The sequence below is a fragment of the Coffea eugenioides genome, chromosome 5 (genome assembly GCF_003713205.1).
Source record: "Coffea eugenioides isolate CCC68of chromosome 5, Ceug_1.0, whole genome shotgun sequence".
In the NCBI taxonomy this organism is placed as follows: domain Eukaryota; kingdom Viridiplantae; phylum Streptophyta; class Magnoliopsida; order Gentianales; family Rubiaceae; genus Coffea; species Coffea eugenioides.
The window spans coordinates 33703750-33713569 of NC_040039.1; the positions used below are offsets into that span (position 1 = coordinate 33703750).

Genomic DNA, 9820 nt, shown 5'->3' on the forward strand with positions numbered 1-9820 from the left:
ATTGCTTGGGGGTGGCAATTTTTCGATGACTTCTATTTTGGCTTGATCCACCTCAATTCCCTTGGAGGAAATCTTGTGTCCTAAAACAATTCCTTCTTTTACCATAAAATGACATTTCTCCCAATTCAGTACAAGATTTGTTTCCTCGCATCTCTGCAAAATCAATTCCAAATTATGAAGACACTGATCAAAAGATGAACCATACACAGAAAAATCATCCATAAATATCTCCATAATTTTCTCAATATAATCAGAAAAAATAGCCATCATGCATCGTTGAAAAGTTGCGGGAGCATTGCATAACCCAAATGGCATTCTTCTAAAGGCAAAAGTGCCATAAGGACATGTAAATGTGGTCTTCTCTTGATCCTCTGGAGCTATAGCTATTTGATTATATCCTGAAAAACCATCAAGAAAACAGTAAAATTCATATCCGGCTATTCGTTCCAATAATTGATCAAGAAATGGTAGGGGAAAATGATCTTTTCTTGTTACCGTATTTAACTTACGATAATCGATACACACTCTCCACCCTACCACAAGTCTAGATGGAATTAATTCATCATTTTTACCCACGATTGTAGTCATTCCACCTTTCTTTGGTACCACATGAATTGGACTAATCCAAACACTATCGGAGATAGGAAAAACTATACCTGCGTCAAGCCATTTAAGAATTTCATTTCTTACCACCTCTTTCATGTTTGGATTGAGTCTTCTTTGTGTTTCCACCACTGGTTTGCAACCGTTCTCCAATAAAATTCGATGCATGCATATAGACGGACTTATACCTTTAATGTCTGAAATTGTCCATCAAATTGCCTTCTTACGCCTTCTTAGAACTCTTAACAACTTTGCACACTGTTCATCATCAAGGTCAGCACTAACAATTACAGGTAAAGTTTTATTTTCTCCAAGAAATTCATACCTTAGATGAGTCGGAAGTGGCTTGAGCTCTAACTTTGGAGGTTCAATTTCTGAAGGTTGTGAAAACCCTTTTCCTTGGCCAAGACTTTCATACAAATTACCCCTTTTATAAGGTGCTTGAAAATCCAAGTATTTGGCCAATTCTTCAATTTCTTCACAAACATCTTCTTGCTTACCTAAACTCATTAAACAATACTCAAGAGGATCTAAGTCAAAGTTGACTTGACTCATCTCTTGGGTTAGTTTATCAATTGTGCCAATAGAATAAGCATGATCGGTAAAAGAAGGGTATTTTTCCATTTCATTCAAATTAAATTCTACCTCTTCTTCACCTACTTGAAACTTAAGTTTGCCATTTTTTTACATCAATAATAGTACCTGCAGTAGCTAGAAATGGTCTACCTAGAATAATTGGCATAGATATATCTTCTTCCATATCTAATACCACAAAATCCACTGGAATGATAAATTTTTGAACTTTTATCAATACATTCTCCAACACTCCCAATGGATATCTAATAGACCGATCCGCTAGTTGCAAAGTAATATTAGTGCGTTTAAGCTCATGCAAACCCAATTGTCTAGCCACCGTTAAAGGTATTAATGATACACTAGCACCAAGATCACACAATGCCTTAGAAAAATCAACTTTACCTATGGTGCAAGGTATAGAAAAACTCCCTGGATCTTTCAACTTCGGTGGTAGCTTATTTTGAATAATTGCACTACATTCCTCCGTTAATACTATTATTTCGCAGTCTTCCAACTTTCTTTTTCTAGTCATGATTTCCTTGAGAAATTTCGCATAAGACGGAATCTGCAAAATAGCATCGGCAAAAGGAATGTTAATGTGCAATTGTTTGAAAAGTTTAACAAATTTTTCAAAATCTTTATCAAACTTATTTTGCTTTAATCTTTGTGGAAATGGAACCGCAGGGGGTATTGGAATGGTAGTGGAAGATGATGGTTGCTTTTCTCTTGGATTCTCCCGCCTATTTTCCTCCACAATCGCCTCTTGGTTCCTCTGCTTTTCTTCTTGTTTTTCATTCTCATCTTTCTCAACTTCCTTCACTGGAGGATCTTCTAATTGTCTACCACTACGAAGAGTAATGGCTTGCACCTGCTCCTTAGGATTGACCTCTGTTTTGCTAGGTAATTCTCCTTGATTTCGATTATTCAAAGAACTAGCAATTTGACCAATTTGGACCTCTACATTCCTGTACATTGTAGTGAGTTGATCCAGTCTCCCTTCTACTCGTTCAAATCTGTCCGAAGTCACCTTAGCAAGTTTTTCCACCGCGATCTCCCAACTTGGTTTAGTTTCAGCCTGTGGTTGCCTTGGTTGAAATCCCGGCGGATTGGTTGGCCTTTGTTGATTTCCTTGATCCTTCCATCCGAAGTTTGGATGATTTCTCCATCCCGGATTGTAAGTATTCGAGTAGGGGTTATTTTGAGCATTACGATTGTAATTATTGACGAATTGTACTTGTTCAGAATCGACACACTCATTAGTATCATGTTCACCTCCACATACAGAACAGCATGCTACATGTGCATTAGATGAACTTGGACCTTGTCTACTTAGCAATTTCATCACATTATTCATTTGAACACTCAGCATATTGAGAGTGTCCATTTCTATCATACCTGCGTGACGTCTTGTATTACCTCTCTCATTGGCCCATTGATAGTTATTTGCTGCCATTTCTTCTATCAAATTATGAGCTTCTTGGGGTGTTTTTCCCATTAAAGCTCCACCTGCAGCTGCATCAATAATAGTTTTAGTGGAGAAAGATAAACCATTATAAAAGGTTTGTATGATTAACCACTCCGGCAGTCCATGATGTGGACATTTCCGAAGCAAATCTCTAAACCTTTCCCATGCCTCATATAATGATTCACCTTCCAATTGGCTAAAACTAGTGATATCCATTCTAAGCTTAGCAGTCTTACCTGGTGGAAAATACTTATTTAAGAATGCTCTTGATAATTCATCCCATCCAGTGAAAGTATTGGGAGCATGAGAGTGTAGCCAAAGTTTGGCCTTATCTCTTAATGAAAATGGGAACAATCTTAGCCTTATAGCATCATCACTAACTCCATTCATTTTAATTGTATCACAAATTTCCAAGAATGTAGCTAAGTGTGTATTAGGATCTTCTACTGCATTACCTCCAAATTGAGATTGTTGAACCATTTGGATAAGTGATGGTTTAATCTCAAAGTTGTTAGCATTTACCGCAGGCCTTGCTATGCTCGTTTGTGAACCTTGTGTTCCCGGTATAGTAAAATCTCGCAGAACTCGCCTATTTAGGTCATTTTCAGCCATTTCTTCTTCAAATGGTAATTCTATCAAGATATCTTCTATTGGCTGCCAAACCTCTTGTTCCTCTTGATGCAGTGTATTCCTCCTTTGTCTCCGCAATGTTCTTTCAATTTCAGGATCAAAATGTCCAACTTCTCTATTTGATCGGTGCATGCACTACAAATAAAAATAAGAGAAATTTTTGTAGTTTTAATTCAACAACTTGGATAAAAACAATGAAAATGTCTAAATTAATAGAGATGACTAGGCCCTAATATTGCCGCTCCCCGGCAACGGCGCCAAAAACTTGACGGGTTTTCACTTTAAGTGCAAGTTTAATTCCGATTTTACACCCGTTGGACTGCAAGTATACAGGTCGCAATTTTAGTACAAGATGCGTATCGGGTCGATCCCACGAGGAGCAATTTAAACAATTACTAAGCCCCTGTTCTCTCTATTATTTAGACTTACAATTAATTTTTTGAGCAGAGAAAGTCTAATGCTGTAATCTACAAATCTGATATACAAATCTAGTTTAACAAATGCTGAATGCAAATAGAGAAATTTCACTTAATGAAGATTCTAGGGATGTAGATTCCACTTATGGCATAAACTACACAAATGAATGGATTTACTTCTTGCTATTATTCTTGCTTAACCAGAGATTTATTTCCAAGATTACCAAGTCTCATCTTCATGATGAAATGGCTTAGAGCAATATAGATTTCCCTATTTTCATGGTGAAATACTACTACTACTCCGTTTTATTTCATGAAATGCTCAATAATCCACCTAAGTGTATCTCTATTTTCATGAACATACAACTCAAGCACTACTCATGTGTTTCAATTGTTATTACCAATTCTCATTGAATAATAACACTATAAACATGCTATTGGTGATCAATCAATAACAAGAAATCACAGCTACACAAGTAGACAAGTTAACTCAAGATATAACAAGTGTAAATCACATTCAATTAGTATTATTTAGCCATAAGTTTCATCTACTCCCTAGATGAAGGAGTTTAGCTACTCATGAATGATTTAACAATCAAATTCACAAGTTTATTAATGCAAAACATCATAAAGTACAAGTATAAGAAAGATAAAAGAAAGCTTAGCCAATTGAAGGTGAAGCTCTCCAATTCCTGCTATGTTCTTGCACAATATGATTACAAGTGAAAACTCTAAATGCTTCTCTAAGAACTCTTAACTAGAGAGAAAACTTGTTGCAAGAAGAAAAACTAGCTACGTCTGGTCATCCAGGCTTCTCCCCTGTATTTCTGCATAAAAGGTGGTAGAAATTCCATTCCTCTCACTTCATAATTTCCTCCACTCAGATTTTGTAAAAAGAAGTCAAAGATATGATGTTTCCTTTTGTCCACACTCATTTGGTCTTCTCTTTTATTGCAGAAGCATGTGCACCGAATTCCCTTGCATCTTATAGCTGGAAAGTGGTATGCACACAAGAGAATTGACTGAGTCAAATTGCAGAATTTCGGCTATAAAACGCGCCTACACAAAACGCGGTATAAACTCGCGTTTTTTCTACTCGCGTTTTCACTCTGGCCTTATTTCAACTGCGATTTTCTCCATGATAAAGGCCAAACTAGCTTTTGTGCAAAACACAAAAGTTGTAGCCCTTTGAGTTAGCTTTCCAATGCTTCAAGAATCATCCAAATCGGAGCATTGTAGCCTGAGATATGATCGAAATACTGTCACCTGTTCAAACCTCTGTTTTAACTTCCGACCACAGAATGCAGCTTCTGTATTCCAACGTTTTGCCCATGAAGATGGCAGAAATGGATTTCGATGTCTTCATACGAATTGTAGGTCTCTTTCTTAGCTTTAAAATGGTATAAAGATCACCTCAATCCGATAAGTGTAGCTCCAGATATGGTCAAAATACTGAAGAGTGTCAAAACTGACTTGTATTGCATTTCCTCACTTGAACGTTTTTCACTTCATTCTTCTTGTTGCCACTTGAATTCATCACCAAATCTCTATTTTTTACCTCATTTGACATCCTTTGGTGATTGAATCATCATTCCTGCATAAAAATGAAGTTTTTACCATTAAAATCAATAGAAATGCAATATTATCCACTTTTACCAAAAATATATAATTTTACCAAAAACCTCTTTATTTTATTTATAAAACTAAATAATCAACTCAAAATTAACTAATAAAATGCACTTAAAAATACGTAAAATAAACTCTTATCAGACATTCCTGCACCCCATTACCCAGATCCTCCACATCAATTTCAGCCCCTTTCATTTCAGACATAGATAGAGCAAATCTCTTAATTATCTCTGCCAAATCGTCCTCCATGACTTGCAAACCGTATACTTGCAGGGATTCCTTTTAATCACTTAAAATGCACAAGATCTAACCTTTCTGAAGTGAGAGTTAAACTAAGACAGCAAACAGACAAAAATAGAACAACTTTTAACTACACTCAAGAGAACACAGAAACTAAAAGGGATGCTAAGCTATTTAGGAAAGAAAAGAAGAGAAAAAACAAGAAACACACAAAAGTGAAAGGATTCAGAAGCAACAGGCTTATGGAATGTAAGACAATTAAACTAATATGTTACCACCTACTGAGTGACTCCTTCCTTTCTTGCACTTTGTCCAGCTTCGAATCAGCACAAGGAATAGCTTTTATTATCTTTCAAAGGTTTTCATCTCGCCGTTTAGGGACTTTGTTGATAGATTGCGTCTAATCTGACTGAACAGTGTTGTTTGCTGATCATATTAAATGACTGCCTTGCATTTTGTCTTGTAGTGTTGAATGTTCTTGGGGCGATGTTTTGAAGGCTGGCGGTAGAAGATTGCTGAATTGTTGAAGTTTCTGTGTTTCAAATTTGAGGAACAGTTGAAGATTTGAAATTTGAAAGGTTAAAAGTTGAGAGGTACGAATTGTTCAAAAGGATGAGCGGTGAAAAGGGTGTAACAGGCGTAAAGAAAGCAAAAAGTGAAAAAGCTCCCACCTTGGAGAGAAAAGCTCACACTAGAGAGAGAAGCTCCCACTTTTGGAGAGAAGTTCCTTAAATATAATGTACTTCACTACACCGAAATATACCCTCCTTACTAATGGTCGACATATTTTACGTAATTTATCTTTTGTTCTTTTAGACTATTACTATTTTAAATTGCACTCTTCCTAGAAACTCAAGGAACTCGTCTTAACAAGTTAACCTACACGGCACCCTTTAGACAAATTTCATTTGGAGGAAGAAAGTCAATTTTACAGCAATTAATGAAACAAAGAGACGTCTTCCCTCCTCCGTGTGCACTATTTTTGTCATTAAAAAATATAACTCTTAAACACTTAGAATTTGCTGATTCACAACAAACTTTACCGTAAACTTTTCCTCTTGACCTTATCTTATCCATTACACAATCTATATTCATAAAAATTTTACTGCAAGAAGTGACTTCTTTTCATCAAACTTTCTTTTTAATTTCTAGAATTAGAATGGATTTGTGATCATCTACACTGAATAAATAGAGATATCTAATTTGACCTACCACTTTCTTTTAAAGTACTAAAAGCAATTAGGATTGTATACTAAAAGCTAATGAATTACAGAAAACGAAAGTTCATTATTATATTTAGGCTAATGAGACTAACGGATTTTCAATATAGGTGCAAGTTAAATCCAAAATATATCCGTTTGATTACAAATATACAGGTATTAAAAAGGGCATAAATCAAGTCGATCCCACAAGGAGCCAATAGTGCAAGTACTAGATCCTTACTTATTCTATTATTTAGAGTAATTATCAACAGAATCTAAAGAAATCACAATTACTTACTAACTAACTTACTCAACTAGATAACTTGCAAGAAAACAATGGAGAAAATCCACTAAATACTTGAGTCTAGGGTGTAGAATGCACTTATGGCATAAAAGATACAAGTGAATAAATTTACCTCTTGTTACTACTCTTGTTTAACTAAGGATTCATTTCCAAATTTACCAAAACTTATTCTCATGATGTAGTGGCTTAGATTAGACTAGTTTCCCTATTCTCATGATGAATAACCAGATCTACCCTTTTGTTCTTCATGAAATGTAAGGATAATCCACTTAAGTGCATCTCTCTTCTCATAAGTCTACTTCTTAAACTCCATTTATGTTATTCCATCATTATTACTAATTTTTATTGAATAACAACAACCAAAAATTTGCTATTGGTGATCAAGAAACAACAAGTGATAAACATGCATATATGGATAAGTTAATACAAGAGGTAACAAGTGCAAATTGTATTCAACTCATATCAAATAGCCACAAGGTTCATCTACTATCTAGATCTAGAAATTTAGCTACTCATGTGATATAAGATAAGAAAGAACATAACTTCATTGCATAAACACATAATAAATCACAAGTAAAGAGATAGATAAAGAAAGATTAGCCAAGATGCTGAACAAGCTCCCAAGATCTTCTATTTGTTCAACAAATGAGTTGTACAATGAAGTCTCCAATTGTTTCTTACAAGCTTCTAACTAGAGAGAATAAGAAAAAGCTATAACTAAGCTCTCTTCCTAATAACCAAGAACTCCTCTCTATTCTAATGATTCTTACATAAATAGTATTAAGAGAGTCAAACAATGTCAAATGAAATGACGTAAAGCTTCCTTTTCACTTCCCTAAATATTCTTAAGCATGTGTAGCCGAAATTTTATGCTGGAATTGAGTTAGAAAGTGGTGTAAAATAGGGCAAGTTACAGAGCAAGTTGTAGAGAAATAGGGGAGAATATGCAACCTGAGCTTGCGTATTCAGAGATCACGTTTTCTTTTCAGTGACGTTTCCTTAGTTTCTATTCCAATTCACTACTAGGATCACAAGCAAGTAGCCCTATTTTTGTTCATGCATTGCACCAATAATACTTGCATTATGCTCTTTTACTTTCCAAATCGTAGTTGAATCATACACTAAATGAGTTCAAATGAATCCATCTCGATCCAATGTTTATATCATGTTTCAAATCTTGCAAATATAACCAAATTTACACATTAAACTGTTCAAATGAAACTCGCAAAATTTAAAAGTTTAGAGAGCAAGTTATCTCGTAAAAATCCTAAATTATACCAAAAATAAACACATGGTGCTACTTAAAATACACATATAATAAACACTTATCAGAGACATAATCAATCTTTAATTGTCTTTTTCCTAGGAGAGCTATTTGTTTGGGTAAATTGCCTTTATCCTCTTGTGGTTTAATATTTTATCATATAATTCTTTATGATTTAAAAACTTATATATAACTCCCTCATTGCTTGTATTAAAGTGCTACAGTTAGTTTTTCTATCAAAACCAATGGTCAATAGTAAGAAGTCAAAATCAAAATAATAATTTGACAAATTCAACTTATCACTACCTTTTTTTCTTTTTTCCCTTTTCTTTTTCTTTTTTTTTTTTTTTGCGAAGAGAAGAGATGATTATGAAAACCTATATTTTGGCTTATAAAATCTTAATTTTTTTCCAAATACAAAAGAGAAGAAAGGGAAATAAAAAATAAATAAATAAGAAACAAAAAAGATGGAAGGAAAATATAAAACAAATAAATAAGAAACAAAAAATACCAAATCATTTTTTACCACAAATATCATTATAAGCTTTTAAATCAAATCTTTAATGATATTTTCTATTTATTATTTATTATTTATTATTTTAATTTCTTCTTTTTTATGTTTTGAGGAAAAAAAGAAGTAATAGAAGGGTAAATTTGTCAATATATTTGTTTGATTTTAAATTTTTACTATTGACCATCAATTTTAACAAAAAAAAACTAATGATGACATATTAATTCAAATGATGAGGAGGTTATATATAGTTTTTAAACGATAGGGAATTTAAGTGGTAAAGTACCAAATCACTTGGGAATTAAAGGTAATTTAACCTATTTTCTTTTCCTAAAACAATGGTTGCGATTTTTGCTCTTTTCCTTTCTAAATATGTTTTTCAAAACCAGTTTCAATCATCACAGATACGAATTGACAAGTAAAAATGGAGCAGAATTATTTGACTAAAAATGGAGCAAAATTATTTGACTCATCAACGCTGTTTTGCTTGTCTTTTGAAAATTTCAGTTCAAGTTCCTTTGGAAATAGACTTGAGTTGAACATTGTAAGGATGCTTATAGTTGCGGTTTTCTTTTGGAAACTCCAATTTTAGTTTCGGTTCTTATTGTTTATAATTTCAGTTCCTTCCGATTACACATGTAGCTCCTTCCAGTTACACTTAGTTACATAAAGTTACAATATTGATTCTGAAAAAAACAGGAAAATGAATTAAAACTAAAGGTAAACTAAAGACAATGAATTTAAATAAAAACTGTAAATTTTATGTTATAATTAGTAAAAGGCAAGATGATAGAAATTCTATAAATAAAAAACCACACGTTATCAAACATTTTGAATAAAAGAAAGGATGTACAATTTTGTTAATGAAGTGGAAATGAAATGGAAAATGCAAAATCATTAAATTTGCCAATCACCATCTAAAGGACAAATTTTTTTTAATTGGATGGTTCGTACCAGACAAGAACCACCAGTTTTGGTTC

General features: G+C 33.7%; 1 non-coding gene across 1 annotated transcript; it reads left to right on the forward strand.

The window, feature by feature from the left end:
- Positions 1-2762: 2762 nt before the first annotated feature.
- Positions 2763-2869, forward strand: LOC113772733. The gene has a single exon (XR_003468688.1). It is a non-coding gene; the product is annotated as a small nucleolar RNA R71 (small nucleolar RNA).
- The last annotated feature ends 6951 nt before the right edge of the window (positions 2870-9820 follow it).